The following is a 20,980-nucleotide window of genomic DNA, read 5'->3' on the forward strand; positions in this document are numbered from 1 at the left end:
CCTGCTGAGCAGAAAGCTCGATGCGGTGCTTGATCCCGGGACCTTGCGATCATGACCTGAGCTGAAGGGAGAGGCTTTAACCCACTGAGCCACCCAGGTACCCCAATCTGCTTCATCCTTAACACCAAAGTTTGGTTTAGGACAAAGACAGAAGTCTTTGAGTTTTGGAAAGTTGGGTCCTCCCCAAGTTTCCTTAGAGGAGAAATAAGAGGAAGTCATCTGGAGCGCCTGGGTGGCTATATCAAGTGTCTGCCTTTGGCTCAGGTCATGATTCCAGGGTCCTGGGACTGAGCCCCGCATGCGGCTCCCTACTCAGCAGAGTTTGCTTCTCCCTCTGCCTGCTGCTCCCCTTGCTATGCTCCCCACCGCTCCTCCCTCTTTCAAATCTTTAAAAAATCTTTAAAAAAAAATCTTTAAGAATCTTAAAAAGAGAGAGAGAGAGAGAGAGAGAGAGAGAGATGAAGTCATCTGGGTTGCCTCTGAAAACTTTTTTTTTTTTTTTTCTCTATCTAGCTAAGAAGATGGAGCCTGATGAATGAAAAGACTTGTGCCTTCTGTCTCACCTCTTGTCTGGGGTGGCAGGCACTAGGGTTTTCAAGCTTTGGTCAATATTAGAGTCATCTGAAGAACTTGGTGACCATGGGCTCAGACCCTATTCATCAAAGAGCCTGCATCTCTGCTTTATCTGTTATGTGATTTCAATGCACACCAAAGTTTGAGAATTCTAGCTAGAGCTGCAACATCTATCCTGTGTCTGAAGGAAATTCAGTGATACTGGTTTCCAGATGAGATACTGAACCCATCCCAGCACTCTTCTTCAGACATCTTGCTATGTAAAAAGGTAGGGGAAAACAAAAAACAAAAAACAAAAAACCTGCTTAAGTTATTATAAGTCAATGTGGCTAAAAGCATTCTCAGTTGATACACAGCCAAAGAAAAAGCAAAGAATCATAACAGATTATAATATCCCCAATGCCCATAGAATCAAAATGTTCTAGTTGCTCAGAAAAAAAAAATTCAATTTAAGCCCTAAGGCCAAAGAAAAATTCTTCCCTAGGCCCGCATAAAGGAGACACTCCTAGCCATAATGAGTAACACTTTCAGCAATATTCTTACAGGAGATAAAAAGAGAATTTTTCATACAATCTCTCCATGGTGTCTTAATGCAAACTACCAAAGCTTAGTCCAGTAAAAGTAATTCTGCTAAGTAAGATGTAGATTTCAGGGGGTCTGACTTAATCCCAGAATGAAATTTAAGCTATCTGAATGACTGTTGTTGCATGATGTAGAAAGATAAAAATCAAAAAGGAAATCTAAGAACTGATTGATTTTTATGGGCCTCTCATAATCTGGTTTGAGAATCTTTTCTGACTTCTGATACAAACATGAACTTCTCATTAATTTGTAATTACCCAAAATTTACCCAATAGTCCATACTAACTCTATTTTCTTCCACTTTGTCTTTGAAGTCGGAACAAATTTCAAACTCAGCTTCTTCTGGTTGTATTTTATGTTCGTTTTGCAGCTCCAGGTGTCTTTTCAGGTTGGACACTCACCCATCCCAACAGCTTCTAAAAAGTGTTCAAGCATTATTGCCTTTTAAAAGAGCAACCATAGAAGTCGGTGGTCAAGACTGCTCATGGAAAGTCAAGAGAGAGCAGCCAGGAATGGAAAAATGGGCCTAGGAATGCAGGTGCAGGTACAGGAAGGCTGCTCCAGTGGTAGTCCCATAAAGCCTGCAAGCTTCAGATCTGGACCTGGTTATCAGGTCTCACTGTAGAGCAGAACTATTGCCTCATGTAATAATAGAAATTACTGCTTGGTGATGACTTGACTTTATTATAATTCACAATAAGCCCACAGTGCTATGAGCCAATAGTTTCTTCTGCCTGGGCTAAAGATAACCAAATACTGGGTGCATGTCCATGAGACTCATGGGGACAACCTTTATGTTATCTTCCCCTTCACCTCGGATTTTCTCTGGATTGGAACCCGTACTTCCCCCTTTAGTCCTGTCTCAGACTGAGAATTACTTTGTCTTTTTGTAAACTAATTACACCACTTGTTATCTTGATGCCTTTTGTCTGTCCATTCTCTTCGTCCATCAGTATCCCTGTTCTTCATCTTCAGCCCTTCCCTTTCCTCCTTCTGATTCTGTCCTTCCAACTACAAACACATCTCTACATTCCTGATCTGAAAACAAATCCCTCCCTTGGTCCTCTCTTCACATAAGCTACTGTCCAATGTCTTCCCTTTAACAGAGAACTCCTAAAAATATTAGACTGTGGTGAAATACTTCACTTATAACATCCTTTACCCTCACTTCAGCTTACTTTCCATTGCTTTGAAAAATAAGATCTTCACCTAATACTCCACTATATCTTGCTTTTTAGAATGACTTCAATAAACTAATTATCCATATACATATATATATATATATTTTAACATTCTTATCTTCCCCTTTCCACACTATTTGTCATTGTTGATCACTCTGAAATTTTCTCCACATTGGTGTCAATGATTACACTTTATTCTTCTAGTTCTTCTTGTAACTTCTATTTCTTTGACAAATTATTGTTTCTGTACTTTCTCGTACATACACAGACACACAAATACACACATTTATATACACATGTGCACAACAGCTGTTTGTGGAAGAAGGAAGCCATGACTACTTTTGCCCTCAACTGAAAATGACTAGTTAGAAAGTTGCAGCTAAGTTAGGACAGTAAAGGAAGGTGAGCCAGACATGCTGTTAGAATACAGGCACCTCAATACCCCAATTTCTGTTCCTAGGTCCTTTCTCGTCTCACTGTGGCTATTACATTAATCATAATTTCTACCTAAATGACATCCACATTCATTCACATTTAGCCCTGATTTTTTTCTATCCAGACTCAAGCCAGAATAACCACCTGCCTGCCTATAGTATATGACTATGCTGATGACCTTTCCAATGCTTCATGTCCAAAGTCAAGTCTGTCAACTCACCCACAACACCCAGTACCTAGTATGATGCCTTGTAAAAAAAAAAAAAAAAAAAAAAGTCTGTTTAATTTTTATATATATTTTTAAGAGCCTAAATAATTATATACTGTTTTAATAAAACTAGGTTTTAAAGCATATTTGTGCATAAAATGTTGTGACTGGTCCCATTTTTAAAGCCATGTGGAGGTTTTACTGCTAAGCCACGCTGAGTGACAAGAGCCTAAGGCACTTCTGGTTCTTTCCATTATTTCTCAAATATACAATTTTCAGACCCCTTAACAGCACATTTGTCCCTCTCTGGTCAAAGTCTGTCTTGTTAATATTCTTTTAAAAAATATGACTCCTGGAATTGTCAAAATAAGTTTAGCACTGTTGTGTAACTCCCCAAGTTTTGTAGACACAGCTAAACCTAATAAACATTTCAACCTGCTATGTGGCTGCTGGCTTCAATTTCAAGTAATAGCTAAAGCAGCATGGACTCTGTGTGTGTGTGTGTGTGTGTGTGTGTGTGTGTGTGTGTGTGTGTAAGAGAAAGTGGTAGAAGAATAAGCAGTGAAATTTGCTTTTTGTATGTAACTTACCTCATAGTGCCCTTCCATTATCAAATATAGCATCTGAAAATGGATCCATTGTTTTGTGAAAAAATAGTTTTGAGAGTAGAAATAGGTCTTTTAGCTGCGTGGATGCTCTGATATGATCCAGTGATTAGATAACAGACGGACAAACACATAAACACTAAATAAAAAATATGTGCCAAATTCATGTCCCAGGATTTATTCATGAGCCTATGAAAACTTGAAGACTTATGTGAAGATATGCATATTTATGAAGCTGAAAACAATGGCACATTATTATTTCTAACCTACAGGCCTCTTGATTTTATGTGTGCATAAAATGACTAATTTTGAAATGTAATATTTTTTACCTGCATCTGTCTTCTTAGATGATGGGTGAAAGAGAAATCCCCAAAGTCATATAGATTCATTTGAAGTCATAAAGTTAAGATAGAATTCAAGACCCCATCTGACTATTGGATATTGCCCAATTCTTTGCTGTTTGCTTTATTAAAGAGTTTAATGACTTTGAGTGATCTAACATCTCACTAAAAGCAACTAATGCCTTTATTAGCCACATAAAGAGCAGAGTCTACACAGATGCAGCAAAAATTGTGTCTTGTATTGTTCCACAGTTACTTAGTGTGGAGAGGAAAAAGTGAAACTGATTTCTCGCGTTAAACATCAGAAAGAAAAAAGCAGAAGAAATTAACATTTTTGAGTGCTCCTATGGGCCAGGCACTGTTAAAAGCACTTTACATGTATATTAATTCACTTTAATCTCATAAAAATCCATCAAAATAGATAATGCCAATATCCCCATTGCACGGGTGAGGAAACTTGGACCCAGAACAGTCCCACTGCTACTTAATAGTGGAGTCAGATTTCAACTGAGGGAAAAAAATTTCCAGAGTTAACATTTAACACTTGTTATGTAACTTTGTTATGCACACTGTTTCCAAAATAGACACAAGTAGTGTTTTAATTTGGTGACAATGTTATATGTATTTAGTTCTGCCATCAATTCACTCAATTGTCTTCATAATTCTGCTTCAAATTTTAGCAACTTAGTATTCACTATGTGAAAAGTCCAAGGTACAAAGCGCCAACATTTGAGTTTTCCCAGTACACACACAACCCACAAATTTTTTAAAGGAAAATACCTCAAATTTTTTGGAAACTGACCAGAACATCCCAATCCATTGATCTGAAACTGAAGTGATTATTTTGCAGCATGACCCAGTAAGCCTAGCCACAGTTTATTCCTGGAAGAATACATGACTTTTTTTTTTTTTTTTTAAAGATTTTATTAATTTATTTGACAGACAGAGATCACAAGTAGGCAAAAAGGCAGGCAGAGAGGGAGGAAGGGAAGCAGGCTCCCTGCCAAGCAGAGAGCCTGATGCAGGGCTAGATCCCAGGACCCTGGGACCATGACCTGAGCCGAAGGCAGAGGCTTTAATCCACTGAGCCATCCAGGCGCCCTGAGAATATATGACTTAAACTTAACCAGATGATCTCTGCCTTGGGAGCTTGGGGACAGGGAGTGTCCCTGGATGCTTCAGTTACAACATATAAAATGTGAACACTTTTTGAAAGTTATGCTTTGCTGTGTGGACCTGGGGGCAGCACAAGGAAAGAAAAATGTACCTCCATGGGGAAAAGCTAGATACAAGACACAAAGGAGTATCCCAAGCTTTTCATAAGAACCACAATCTTGTAGCCTATTTCTGGAGCCCACCGGACTTTATGCCTTTTGGTTCCATAATACCTTTTGGTATCCATAGATGCTTTGGGATATCCTTCTGGTACTCTTTCTCTTTTTGTTTCAACCAGTTCTAGTTGTGTTTCTATTGCTTGCAACCATAAGAATCCTAATGAGTTTCAAAAACAAAACAAAACATTACATTTAGAAAAGGTATGGTTTTTTTTTAATATACTCATTATATTTAATTAAATAGACATGGAAAACACTTAAAAAGTTTTTGCTGAAACATTCAGTAAAATTTTTACCAGCTGCACCCATCTTTTTTTTTTCTTTTAAATATATATTTTTTATTTTTTATTAACATATAATGTATTCTTTGCCCAGGGGTACAGGTCTGTGAATCACCAGGTTTACACACTTCACAGCACTCACCATAGCACATACCTTCCCCATCTTTGAAGGTTAACCCTTTGAAAGGATAGATGAGAAAGAATAATTGAATTTTACTGGGCCAGGCTTATCAATAAAACTAGTCATTTAGAATTCTACTTGCCTGAGGACACATAGCTTTTGAATGTTTATTATCTAGGGTCATGAAATAAAGCTTCCAGCATGTCAAAAGAATGCTGAATATACCATGTTTCTTTTGACCTCTATTTGCTGCTCCTGGGTCAGAATGTTACCTGCCTTGGGCAACTTTGCAGCCAGGTTGTGAGGCTGTTACCAGCCAGAGGCACTGGGACGACAGAGGATGGGAGCCAGGCTCTGTGTGGGCAGAATAATGGAACTTGAAGATAAATGAAAGTCTGCACCCACTTTTAAAAATTGCCCTCAGATACTTTCCCTAGTGAGAATGTTTGAGTGAGGAAAAGGAAAAACAAAACCTTGAAACCATTCCCCTACTCTCCAACTATTTTAGTCAAATGTCAAGTCAGGAGTGGAGATAGGCATGGAATTAAAATGCTATAACTAAAATGAGCAGTGGCTAACATGGTACATTGACTGGGCAGTTAAAAATTAAATCAGAGCCAAAGCTGAGGCATTAGTACAGCTTGTATTTTATTTAGCTGGACTGTTCTCAAGTTAGGTGGTCCTTTATTATCAGAAGTCAGGTGGCTGGGGTGTAATATTGGTGTTTCATTTAGTGAGAGTATTTACTCTGTGATAGCTAATGAGTGCACAGTGTTTGAGAGGAAAAAAGAATAGGGAAGAATTATCATGGATCATCTGAGTTAATGCTCAAAAGAAATTGCTTCAGTTATAGTTTGGCAGAACAGCAAATGGTTCTCTCAAATATTTGAGAAAAATCACTTGCTACTTAATTTTAGAGGTCCTCCTTATTTTCCAGGGCTCCTGATAGTCACTTCTCTACCTGGCTGTAGATACAGATTCAGCAAATACTTACTGAACACTGACTATGCATTTATAAGAAAAATATGATGGAAAGATTTTTGGAATCAGATGAGCTTTGTTGTAAATCACTGATCATTCCCAGTTTGGTCCATGAAGATAATACATTGAAATTAGTTTTCTCATTGTCATTAAAACACTGACTTCATTTCTTCATTCCTAACACCTTTGGTCCTGCAAGGCCAGTGGGGCAAGGGATGCGTACCAGAAGGAGAGAAAGGCTTTCAGATGTCAAAGGGGAGCTATTACCGGTCTATTCCAAATGACTGCAAAAGGGGCAGAGGAATAAAAGCAGTCAGAATCTGGAAGTAAAGGCCAGACTCCCAGAGCTGAAGAGTTTGCACCAGAATGCATTCCTCTGTTTGAGAAAGCTGCAGGACAGACAACCCAGAGAGTGTTCTAAGAGCTCAACAAAATATCCCCAAGAGAATCAGCCGTCCACTGGCCCCAAGAACCCAAGTCTGTCTGGAACAAGTTCAAGCAGTACTTGTCTTACGTACTTACTATCTCCTCAATGCCAAGTGTCAGAAAGTGCATGGCAGGTCAGGGCAAGGAGACCAAGAGCAAAGTAGAAAAATAGGAAGAGGCATTATCATAACTACATCTTCCATTGCTGCCTTCCAGCAGCAAAGGCTGGGAAGAACCCGAAGCCAAGAATTATGGTTATTATCTGAGAGTAGCAACCTAATTTCTCTCTCTCTTATTTTTATAAGGTTTATTTACTTATTTGAGAGAGAGAAAAAGAGAGAGAAAGAAAGAAAGAATGAATGGGAGGAGGGGCAGAGGGAGAGGAAGAGAGAGAATCTCAAGCAGACTCTGTGCTGAGCTTGGAACCCAACTTGAGGCTTGATCCCACAACCCTGAGATCATGACCTGAGCTGAAATCCGGAGTGGGACGCTTAACCCACTGAGCCACCCAGGTGCCCCACAACCCAATTTCTGAATGAGAATATATTGCTCCTTGCAGTGACCTAGGACTCAGTTACCTATAAATGAACAGAAAAGCCAGGAGGACTGTAAACAATTTCAGCTTGAGACTGGGGATGAATACATTTTATGAAGTGGCAATGGGAGACAAAAACAAAACATTTATTTTAATTACATCCTGAGTTTTTCTTGTTCATTAACTTGGTAGAATAACTGAACCATTATTATTTTCCAGGCATTATACTACTAAGTGCTGTTCATGCATTATCTCATTTTATTTTAACTCTCACATCAAATATACAAATTAGATATAATTGTCTCTCTTTTGAAAATGAGAAAAATGGAGCTTGGAGAAGTTCAGCATTTTGCTCAAGGTCACATATCTAGTAAGTGGAGGAGTGGAGAAAATAGCTAGGTCTGTCTGATTCATGAGTCCATGTTCTGGATGACTCTGCTTTTAACCCCTACCCCGTGCTGCTAGCACAAAGAAACTATTCATAATTCAGTAAAAAAAAAAGTTTGAGATAAAGATCTTTTATAAAACAGCATGTAAAACCTCTCAGTTTTGAAGAAAAAAATGTATTTCTGTATGTATTTAGAAGAATGTGTGTGATAACTCGGTGTGAAATATTTTTAAAGTCTAGAAAAAAACCATGATTTTATTGCAGCTGGTTGTAGGTTTTTCCTTCAATTTGCTTACCTTTGGTTCTGACTTTACTACTATTCTTGCTTTCCTAAAATGATCATAATCATTTATTCTTTTATTAATTAAAAAATATACCCCTTCTGGGGTGTCTGGATGGCTCAGTGTGTTAAAGCCTCTGTCTTCGGCTCAGGTCATGATCTCAGGGTCCTGGGATAGAGCCCTGCGTCCGGCTTTCTGCTCAGCAGAAGCCTGCTTCCCCCTCTCTCTCTGCCTGCCTCTCTGTCTACTTGTGATCTCTGCCTGTCAAATAAATAAATAAAATCTTAAAGAAAAAACTATACACACACACACACACACACACACACACACACACACACACACACACACACACCCCATCTGTGTCTTGTGTTTTATTTTCTGGGTTTCATTATGTGACTGTTTCTTTAAGTTAATTTCAGCATTTCGATCACCCAATTTGGTTTAAATGAGTAAATTCTGCCCTCCTGAGCAGTTCAGATCCTCCTAGTTTCCATGTGTACAGATGGCGCCAAGTGCTTCGAGGTAGGGGAGCTCCCTCGGTTCCTCTTTCAGACAGGGATACTCGATCACTTCAGAGCTTATTGCACAACATACTCACATTGATTACTTCCTATCAGCATATTCCTATTAAGAATACAATGAACCTGCATGACTCCATTTATACCACATTCAGGGAAGGAAGAATGAAAAGAATAGAAACTAGATCACTGATTGCCAGAGTCTACTGGTGGCGGGAAGGGTTGGCTACAAACAGACAGGGGGTCACTTGGTGGGGGATAAGAAAATTGCTCTATAAGATCGTTGCATACTGTGTAGTTTGTTGAAACCTGAAGCACTGGACACTAAAAATAAGAAATTTTCCAGTAAGTTATATTGTAACTTAGTAAAAACAAAACAAAAACAAAAACAAAAACAAAAACTGGAAAGAACTATACTATAAAACTTGACATGCCCTTATCAGTTTTCCTTCTTATTCATATGAAGAAATATTATTCAGTACAATATAATATTCAGTACAAGATCTTATGGCTCAAATCCACTTCTTATCAACATCACTACAATTAATTATTCTTCTTTGGGTCTCCTTTCTCTTCTTGCAGTTCAGCAAGTTTGTTAAAGACAACCATTACGTCTTACACTGCTGGTGGGAATGCAAGTTGGTGCAGCCTCTTTGGAGAACAGTGTGGAGATTCCTCAAGAAATTAAAAATAGAACGTCCCTATGACCCTGCAATTGCACTACTGGGTATTTTCCCCAAAGATACAGATGTAGTGAAAAGAAGAACCCAATGTTTATAGCAGCAATGGCCATGGTTGTCAAACTGTGGAAAGAACCAAGATGCCCTTTAACAGACGAATGGATAAGGAAGATGTGGTCCATAGACACTATGGAGTATTATGCCTCCATCAGAAAGAATGAATACCCAAGTTTTGTAGCAACATGGTCGGGACTGGAGGAGATTATGCTGAGTGAAATAATAAGTCAATCAGAGAGAGTCAATTATCATATGGTTTCACTTATTTGTGGAGCATAACAAATAGCATGGTGGACCTGGGAAGTTAGGAGAAGGGAGTTGGGGGAAATTGGAAGGGGAGGTGAATCATGAGAGACTATGGACTCTGAAAAACAATCTGAGGGGTCTGAAGTGGGGGGGGGGTGGGAGGTTGGGGGAACCAGGTGGTGGGTATTAGAGAGGGCACGGATTGCATATAGCACTGGGTGTGGTGCAAAAACAATGAATACTGTTATGCTGAAAATAAATTAAAAATTAATTAAAAAAATAAAAAATATTAAAAATAGAAATACCTTATGACCCAGTGGAAAAAAAAAAAAAAGACAACCATTACAGCCCCATACAAATGAAGGCATTACCTCCTTCTCCCCAACCCCATGAATTTTGGACCAATGAGTAACTTAACTCCATGTTTTAAATAACACAATCTTTAAATTCCATTTGAGGAAAAATTTTTTCTTAAAAAATGCTTAAAAGCATTATTTTATTTATTCTGGAAGACATCGGGAGCAGTGGTTTTTGATCATGGCTGCACAATGGAATTACTTGAGGAGCTTTAGAAAAGTTACTGGAGCTACCATTCCACTTACAGGGATTCAGACACATTATTTGGGTGCAGACAAGGAACAAAGATTTTAAAATCTTCCCAAATTATTCGATTTCTAATTCTTGTCAAAGTTGAGATTCACAATAGAAAGTTTTTAGAATAGATTCTTCTTTTTCCCAAAGAAACTTCCTCTTTCATAACTATTCTTAAAGAAGGAAATGCTTATTTTTAGTATATAAAACGTGTGTGTGCACCGAAAGCCATTATTGTGATTTCCTTTAGTTGCTGAAGTGATTTTGAGATCGTCTTAATGCCTAATGATGGTTCATTGCATTTCCTGCATTTCCCTTCCTGGGGGTAATTGTAGCTTCACAAAGGTCTCAGCAGTATCTTACCTTGGCATCCAGGCTGGTAGCGGAAATGACAGGGGTAGGAGAATCAGGTCATCCTGTTTTTCAAATTGTAGTTGGTTGGCAGCTACCTACTCCATCTGTGCATAAGGAGAAACATCATGCCACGTGAAGACCATTACAAAATCTATCTTAAAAGGGAAGGAGAATCAAGTCACAGGTGGGAATGAAAATGAAATTTGAATAACTAGGAAAGCTCAGATTCACAAGATAAGAGGGAAGATACCCAATTGCATTTTATTTAGGAAAATACATTTTGAGGGTATTGTCCAGTCCAGAATTATGTCTGGCCTTTCCTGACCAAACTCCCTGAGGGCACAGCAGATGCCCAAACCTTCTAGGCAAGTGAAGCTGGTGAGAATGTATTACACACTTTAATATTTAGTGATTGTAGGTCTCTATTAGAAATGATGAAATTCTGGGCTGGACATCACAAGGTCTATGTAATGCTCCCACTCCAACTTCCTGGGTGAATTCAATGATTTAAACCATTTTTACCTTCAACGTTCACATCTATTAAATGGCTGTGAGAGGTACAACCTATGTAGATAAGTATCATTTGGATAAAAGGGTATTATATCAGTGTTATAAAGTGAAGGCATTATCACCTAAATAGTGACCTCTTATTTTAATTCCCAGAGGACATAATAAAGTCTAAGATCTACTGCACAATTCTATAACCTTCCCGTTTTCTTGCACAGAAGCCCCATTCCCAACACTGGTGTTATTTAGGTCGGACTAGCTTATTCTAATCAGATAAGACTTAAGTCTCATTCACTATAAAACTAGACCTGTAGATTCTGCTATGCCCCGAACCTCAACTCTCTTAACTTCATTATCTCTGGCCTTTTCTCCCTATTCCTTAGTCCCTGTTCTCATATTTCAAACTCTAACCTAATTCCTTTCAACTGTCTGTACTATTTTGCTCTCACTAGTTCTCCAGGTTTCTAAAGTCTTGGTCCTGAAACTATGTGACCAAATATCCTCGATTTCTGCCTGTCCTGTGACTGGAACCTCCCAGTCTTCATAGGCAAGGTTTCCTTCACTCTGAGCTGACCTGCCAAGACTCCCCATCTTACCTCACAGACTCTGAGAAGAGATATGGATCACTGAAATTTTCAGTGGGCTGAGATCTGTGTGTGCTAAGCACATTGGAAGGGAGATATTATTTGTCATTGTAATTTTGACAATGGAAACTAGGGCTTGGAAACCAATATTTGTATTTGACAATGGTCTGATGGATGAATGTAACTCAGAAAAGTCCATGAATTTTGTGATATTTCTAACCCATCCCAGTACAATACAAAATAAATCATTAAATATGAAATCCAGAAACCCTCTACCAAAGTGAAGTCAGTCTTTTTATTAGTTTCATAAAATCATTAGTCAGAATTAAAGAAACTTTGGGGTTATCACAAGATTGTCATCTGACCTCTCTGAAGTATCACTGAAAGAGGGAATAATCAAGCAAAACTCAAAAACTCCTGGAACTAACTCAGTATTTTTAAAAAAGTGTCTTTATGGAGAATTTTAAAAGTATTTAATTATTTTCTATTTAAAATTGTCTTCCATTTTGACTGAGTTACAATCATACTTAGGACAAATAAATTAGCCTTAGTCATTTCTGCGTTCCCATGGCCCATCCAGTTATTCATTTATTTATATATATTTGTGGAATGCCTACAATGCAGCATGAACTGTTATGGTTGGGTGTGCAATCATGAGGAAAACAGACATGATAATAATCCTCATGGCACTGAAATCCAGTAAAAGAGAGATACAAAAATTAAAATAATTTTAGGTAAAGAAAAATGACAATGAAAAAATAAACAGGTGCTGGGGCACCTGACTGGCTCAGTCAGTAGAACATGCAACTCTTGATCGGGGTCATGAGCTCAAGCCCCACACTGGGTATGGAGCCTACTTTAAAAAGTTTAAAAAAAATAATGAACAAGATGCTTTAATAGAAATACTGGGTTAGAAGTACACCTTAAGTGGAATTATCATGGGAGGCATCTCTAGGACAGAGGCATTTAAAACAAGACCAGAAAAGTGGGAAATATCCAGTAGTGCCATGTGAAATATATGGGTGCTGGGAGAAGAGTGACCCTGGTTTGAGAGATCTGCAGATATAAAAATAATACAGCAGCAAAGAGATTGGCATGTTTCAGCAATGGGCAGATGGCACTGTGATTAGAATAGAATGAACAAGTGGGAATTTGGCCCAATATGAGGCTGGAGAATGAAAAGGATCAGGACATGTGGGACCTTAGAGGTCATGCAATGAAGTTTGGATTTCATTATTTGTAAAGATTTATCTATTTATTTGAGAGACAGAGAGAGAGAGAGAGAGAGAGAGAGGATGTTTATGAACAGGGAGAGGGGCAGAGAGAGAGGGGGAGAAAGAATCCTCAAGCAGACTCCCCATTGAGGGCAGAGCCTGATGTGGAGCTCAATCCCAGGACCCCAAGTTCATTTCCTGAGCTGAAATTAAGTGTCATCCACTTATCTGACTGAGCCCCCCAGGTACCCTGAGTTTGCGTTTTATTTTAACCATGCTGGGAATCTAAGAATTCATTTACGATGGCCAATTCTATGTGCCAACTTGAGTGGTTCATTAAGCGCCCAGATATTTGACTGAACATTATTCTGAGTGTTTCTTTGAGGGTTTTGGATGAGATTGACATTTAAATCAGTACTGTAAGTAAGCAGATTGCCCTCCTTAATGTGGGTGGGTCTCTTCCAATCAGTTGAAGACCTGCATAGACTCCAGAGTCACAGATCATTCTTCCTGCTTGACTGCCCTCAAGCTGGGACTTGGTTTTTTTCCTGATTTCAGTCTTAAACAGAAACATTGGTTCTTCCAGGGTTTCAAGTCCACTGGTATTTGGACAGGCACTACACCTGCAGTTCTGCCGAGTCTCAAACTTGCTGACTCACCCTGCAGATCCTGGGACTTGCCAGCCTCCATAATCATATGAGCCAATTTCTTATAATAAATCTCTTTTACACACACACACACACACACACATCCTATTAGTTCTGTGTCCCTGAAGAACCCTGACAACAGAGCAGTGACCATTTTCTTAAGCAGAGGACTGACACAATCCAATTTTATTTTAAAGACACCACTGATTACAGTGTGGGAAATAGTAGTAGATTGAAGAAAGATAATGGCAAATATGTTTTTGTTTCTAAATATTTTTCAGTTCTCCCTGTAAAAGAATATACCTTCTTTCCCCTTGGAATCTTGACCTTATCACTTTCTTTGACCAATAAAGTATGAGCAGAATAATCAATGCCACATTGGAATGGAAGTTCTAGGAGCCATTTTGCAGTTTTTCCATTATTCTTTTCTCTTGGCCACGAGAGCAGTGTGTCCCCAATAGGAGTTTTTCCTTCAGCCTAGATCCTTGAGTAAAGAAGATACATGGAGCAGAGCCATAGGCAATACGCATTGTGAGCCAGAAAAAAACCCTTACCAATGTAAACTCTTGTGATGGGGGCTTGCTTGGTGCTATAGTGTAAGCTTGTAAACTGCCCCATATAGAGAAGCTAGAAGGCTGTTGCCTTTGTCCAGGTGAGGGACGCTGGCAGCTTAAACACAAATAATAGCAGCAAAGGTAAAGATGAGTGAAGGGCCTTGGGGTAGTTTGCATATTATGATGGTTAATTCTATATGTCAGTGTGGCTGGGCTATGGTGCCCAGTTGTTTGGTCTGAGGGATTTGTGAATGTGGTTAAAATCTGTAATCACTTGACTCTAAGTAAAGTGATTAACCTTTAAAATGTGGGCGAGACTCATGCAGCTGAAGACCTCAAGAGCAAATATGTGAGGTTTCTCAGAGAAGGAGGAATTCTGCCTTGAGACTGTTAAAGAAATCCTGCCTGGGTTTCAGCCTGCTGATTTACTCTGTGGTTTTGGACTTGTCAGCCTCCAATATCATGTGAGCCAATTCCTTAAAATAAATCTCAGTTTCTCTCTCTCTTTCCCTCTTTCTGTCCTGTTCTCCCTCTCTCTCCTACTCTCTCTCTCTTTGTTTCTCTCTCCTTCCTTGTATGTATGGAGAACCCAGGGCAGATAAATGACTGATAGGGATCCAGAGTCCATGGACTGGTTTGTGATGGGGCTATGGGGAGCTAAGACCCTTAAGGTCTTGCCTGTGCACCTGGGTGGCTGGGTACATCACATGTGACCTATGTCTTTGAATGGAGGCTGCAATCAGTACTAGAAAAAAATTTGATCTCTAATTCAAAAAGAATCTCAAACATTTTTGGAAGTTTGGACAGCCACTGGAATTTCATAGATAAAAATTTTAAAAGTCACCAAAGTGCTGGGCTTTATGGAAAAAAAAAAAATCAGTACAGGAACTATGAGGAGCCGTCAAGAAAGTCCTGTGCAATTAAACAGTCCTTGAAACGGGCTATTGATTTTCCACATTGTTCAGCAATGCACTTCCAGCGCTATTCACTGGCATTCTAGTCACCTTAAAATGCTACTGTGAAAAAAAAATGGTAAAGGTGGAAGAAAGCTCCTAAAATGTGCTGAGTTTCAGAAATTGCATACAGAACAGTTACTCGTCCCCTGTCCTACACACCATCAGCCAGGCAGGCCACAGACAGAGAAAGCCAAGTCCTGTGAATATGATTTACAGCCCGTGGGGGCTGCAGGAATAAACTATTAAGAATTCTTCCCAGCGCTCCCACCAGGGTGATCCTTCATTACAAACACAGACAGTATAAACCAGCAGCCTTCACACAACCAGCATGTGCAATGCTAAGGGTCTGGTCACAAAGCCAGACCAAGAGACCAACAAGAGGTCATGAATGGGAAATCACAGGGCTCAAGAACTCGATCTGTCCCTGTAGTCCTAGCTAGGAATCACATTTCTCTGCCCTGAAGACAGAGGTCCACATGTAGTAACCAGTTGGGGGGAGTTTTCTCATTACAGTCCAGGGACTGCAGGCAAAGGAACAAACACACATTTTTCTCTTGGAAAGTCTACCTATATTTATAATTTTAAGTATAAGATAATAATAATTAGAGTCTAATTTTTCATATTCACTTTAGGGTCTCCTGCTAATTTCTCCTTTTTGTTTATTACCTTAAATCTTTTTAAGAGGTAAGTTCCCTGTGGCATCCACCTGACTTTTTTTTTCTTTTATTTTTTTTCTTAATGAATGAAGATCTCTCTCTCTCTCTCTCTTTTTTTTTTTTAAGATTTTATTAATTTATTTGACAGAAACAAAGACAGAGAGAGAGGGAACACAGGCAGGCAGAGTGGGAGAGGTAGCAGCAGGCTTCCTGCTGAGCAGGGAGTTGGATGTGGGGCTCGATCCCAGGACCCTGCGATCATGACCTGTGCGGAAGGCAGATGCTTAACGACTGAGCCATCCAGGCACCCCTCTTTCATTTTCTTAACTGAGTTGAAGTTTTATGTTTTTGTTTTGACTCTTGATCAGTTATCAGGAACCTCATCGGTAGAAAAGTATTAGGATTTTTTTTCTCAGACATGTACTCACTTCTGCTGGTGAAAAGTGGTATTTATGATTTTATTTAAAGAGCAGAGATTGCATTCGTGCCTTTTTTGAAAACATGGAATGCCCAAGGATTCTAGGCTTAATGAAAAAGACAACTTTTATAGTAGGAATTAGATACCAGTTGCCATGGCCTCTCCTTGAACCCCAACTTTTCTTTTCCCCCCAATTCCTATTTTGCATGCATTCTTTTCCCTCTTGCTGAGAGCTTCACGGTTCATCCTGGGGCACTGGAGCCGTGTTCCTGACAATCTCAGGGTAAGGAAGCATGGACAGAACAATGGTGCCAGGACAAGCTGAAACAGTACCCTATTTATCATTTCCTTCCCCACACCTTCAAGATTCAATGATGTACATCTATTTAAACTAGCATTTAACTACACCCTTCCAACTCCCGCTGCCCAGCCCCCCAAGGGCTGAAATGACTCTAAAAGTTTGAAAGGACGGACTATATGTCAGAATTTTGGATGCTACTTTCTTCACCTCTGCTGGCCCCAGATCTTTCCAGTGATCTCCCTTAGATTCCTGCAAGATCGGACTCAGGCAAAACCCAGGCCAAAGGGTCACATTTATGCAATGCTCATGCCCCACAAAATCTTTGAATATTTCCATCAGTCTGAAAGAAGGATCTTCAAAACTTCAAAACCTTCTTTTCCCCAGTGCTTCATTCACTGTCTCCAGCTGCACACCCACCAGATGCCCCAACTCGTACTGAGCTAAAGAGCCCCACTCCCCTAAAGTGTGGTTTCCCTGTGTGCCACCCAGGGGAGAAGCAAAAAAGTGCATAGGTGGAAGAATTCCTTTATTTTCCTGCTCCACTGCTCTGATGACTTCCCATCGCTCCACTGAAGAGGGGCCTTCTTTTTTCCTGATGGGTCCTCCACTGAGGTGGTTACACAGTGGGGGAAGCTCTTTCTAAATCCTGTGCCCAACATCAGAGGATTGAAGCCCAGCACAGTAGTTTGGGAGGTTAGTTTTTATTCCCATCACGTTGTAATCACCCAACCATATTCTACACAGAGAAGGTGCTAGCAGGAATAGGCCTTTCCCTGTCTTGTCTCTTTGCCCCAAGACAGGCATTTTGAAAATAAATGGCAGCTCAGCCATCATGAACTTAGAGGTTTCAACCTATTTCTGAATTCTAGAGGAAATATTGAATTGATATGTAAAATGTTCAATGGCGACCAAGGCGATTTGCTTTGAATTGTGTCATTCACCTTCATATATGCTATCTCATTAATCTAAAACCTGTCCTGTAAGTCAAGTATTACTATTTCATTTTTGTATTTGAGTAAATTTTGGCTGAATAGTTAAGTGACTTCTTTAAATTTAACTCAATGTCATGTGAATGATAAGATTTACTCCTAAATGTTTATTATTTCTGATTGAACAACACACTGTCTTTCAAAAATGGGACAAAGCAAAGAAGGATGGGAAATATATAAAAGTCAGGTAAGTTAACAGCCATTTTATCAGTAATGTAGGCAACTCTGCAAGTGATTTCATTGTCTCTGGCAATACCCAGATGATACTCACTAACAAAAATCCCTCCACTTTGATATAGTCTCTTAAGCTTAGACATGTTTCCTGTTAGAGAAATAGTACAAAAAGAAAAGAATACAGTTGAATAATTCTTTATCATTTATACTTCTAGTGAAGAAGCTCTCGATCTTTCTGGAAAGAAGAACTACTGTTATTTTCTTCCAAAGTGCCAGAAACCTGGAACACTTGGAACTCCTTTGCTAGAATTGTGTTCAAGGCCAATTTGATGACCACATAAGGATATCTGTTTCCTTGCACACATTCACATTTTTTAACCCAATTTGCCTATCTACTTTTTTTTATTGGGCTCTAAGTAGCTTTTAGCTATCATCAAAAATGAAATTCCGTATTAAAGATTAAAGATTGGTTACTACCGAAGATAGTCCACAAAATGTGTATTCAATCCCAAAGACAATTCTGGAAATATTTCAATATTTCAAACAAAAACAGCGAAACTACAGGAAGTCTATGACGTCCAAGGAGTTTATTTTTGAAGGGGTTCAAACTTCTCCGAATGTAAAAGTTAGGGTATGTTTATTATCACTTGCATTACCTTCCTGTAGCATAAAAATTAGAGAAATAAATTTTAAAACCCTCTTCCTTCTTAGATTTAAAAATCTGGGCAGAACATGGCATATGAACCCTGTAATTCACAGAGGTACTTAGAGCATTACTTTTTTGCATTATGAGTATGACCTTTGTCAGCGACATAAGATAAATGAATGTATATACTCAGAGGAATCTTGAAAGAGTAGGGGAGAACACTGCGCAATATGTTAAAAAAAAAAAAAAAATCCAAGGATAAAGCAATCAGAAGCTGCTAGAATCCCCACCTCCTGAGATCTGAAAAGCACAGACAATTTGGCTCATCAGTTGCAGTAGGCATTGGCAACAAATAAAAACTGGAATTGGAATGTTCTGCCAAGTAACATAGAACTAAGAAAGAGGAAAGGTGGTAAGAAAGAGAAAATAGATTGTACAAATGTGGCACGTGCTGGAACAACTGTTCAGGGTGTTAAGGATAGAACACAGAAGCAAGAGAAGGATGCCTCTGTCCCAGGACTGATTTTTAAAAGAAGATGGAAGGGGAGGAGGAGGAGGAGCGGGGAAAGAAAGAAAAATAGAGTTATTATCTGACAAGAGAACTTAGTGGAAACTGACAGGTGAAGTGATACGTATTTATCTCTTGGGTTGCTAATAATATGAACAATTGGAGCATATTTGCAGAGAACTTGCAGAACAAGTCTGTATTGGGAGACAATTCTCTTTGGGTCTCTCATATTTCTGCTGAAAGTCATGGATAGTCTTTCTTTCTGGAATATCTTTTCAACGATGTTTGTAAAGTAAACAACTTTGGAAAATAGAGTGTCTCCATCTGGGGCGGAAGACAGACTATTTTTGCTGTCCAGGGTAGTAAAGATGTCGTCTATGGGGCAAAGACTGAGCATTGTCTGTTGACAGCTTCTTTGAAAGACTGTGTTTCCTCAGCTCACGTTCATCACCTGAGACACAGAACCACTGTGTGTGTTACGTCCCCGTGGGCTCCTCTGTGTGACCCATTTGGGACCAGGGGGCAAAGGAAATCAACGTGAACACGAAGCCTATAAAGCCTGCCATGCCATGAATAATAAGGTCCTTTGTCTCTGATACAAGGGTCCCATGTCTTCTGCTAGTATCCATAAGATTATGACTAGCTACCTTTTTAGTTGGCAAGCAGGGTGAAATTTCAGACCTTTCACTGCTCTGGACAGTCTGAACTTCCAAAGAGAGAATCATATAGGACCTATTAATAATCTCTGTCAAACAACAATTTTTATTTCCAAAGAAAAAATTAAAGCAGACATATATGCCAATGAGAAAAAGATAGATCCAAGTAGGAGGAGGAAAAAAAAAAAAAAACGATCCAGCACAGAACGAAACCATTTTTTAAATGACTTATCAATCAATCAATAAATATAGGTAGATAGATAATGGGTAAGTGAGATAGATAGATGATGGATATACAGAGAAAGAAAAACACAGAGACACAGAGAGAAAGAGTAGAATGCAAATTTGGTTATGAATGTGTGTGTGTGTGTGTTTTCATATGTGGGTATGGTTATTGAGCTCTGCATTAACATCAAGTTAAGAGCATGTGCACATAAAAATAAAATGCATGCTTCAAAATTTGTAGTTCAGAATTTGTATTTTAAAAAGGGTCCCTCAGGCAAGATATAGAGTCTTTCTTCAAGGAGTTGGGTTGAGGATGAAATAAGTTGGTTTCGTATTTATTTTTCTCTTTGATTTCTACCTTTGGTGAACCTTCAGGAGAAATGATGCTGTATGAAAATTAGGTCTAAAATTGGCTCATTCATTTCAATTTTATTGCTTGTTCCTTTAAAGAAAAATGGAAGAGCAATAAATGATCTCTTTCCTCAGCATTATCAGTTTGTGTTCAATGTGCTTTATATTTCCCATTCAGACATGGCTGTGTCCTGACCTTCCTTTTAATTTAGTCCCAACATATTTTTAGCATTTTATCTCATGATCGGTCTCAAAAACTTTGGGAGCACCTCACAGCTTTCTGAGGTTACATTCCATGAAGATTTCAACCTCTTAGCTTGTTGGACACGCCACACCCAAAAACATTGAAAACTTTTTTTTCGGAGACTGCAGAAGTGTTCATGTATTTCCCTCAGGCTTTGTTTCTTCAGGAAATGAGGCATCTCAGCAGCAACCTGGGTAAAGAAAACTGAAGGAAAATGTAGGTTTTTTTCTAATCCCTCACCGCCATTTGAGCAGCGCGCACAGAGTAAGAAAACCTTAATCTCGTTTTAACCACTGACTGCGTAAAAGAGACTTCATTGGAGGGGTCTACCTGAGATCAGAGCCTCAGAGGTGAGCTTCCTAAGACATAATTCCTCCCAAATCTCTAAAATCTTATGTCATGCTCATTTGGGTTTAGGACACAAATACTTTCACTTGCTTTCATTCATTTTTTTCCCTTATTAACACTAAATCTGCAGCAGATAAGAGAATTGGGAATCTTTATCCTCAAGGTACACAAGACTCCTCAAGAATGAGGGCCTAATAATTCCTAACACTTCTTGTTTAAATTTTCTTGCTTTAAGAACACTAACCTATTTCTATTTGTTGTTATGCACCACACCCCTACCCCAT

Source organism: Mustela erminea, chromosome 4 (genome assembly GCF_009829155.1).
Source record: "Mustela erminea isolate mMusErm1 chromosome 4, mMusErm1.Pri, whole genome shotgun sequence".
Lineage (NCBI taxonomy): Eukaryota > Metazoa > Chordata > Mammalia > Carnivora > Mustelidae > Mustela > Mustela erminea.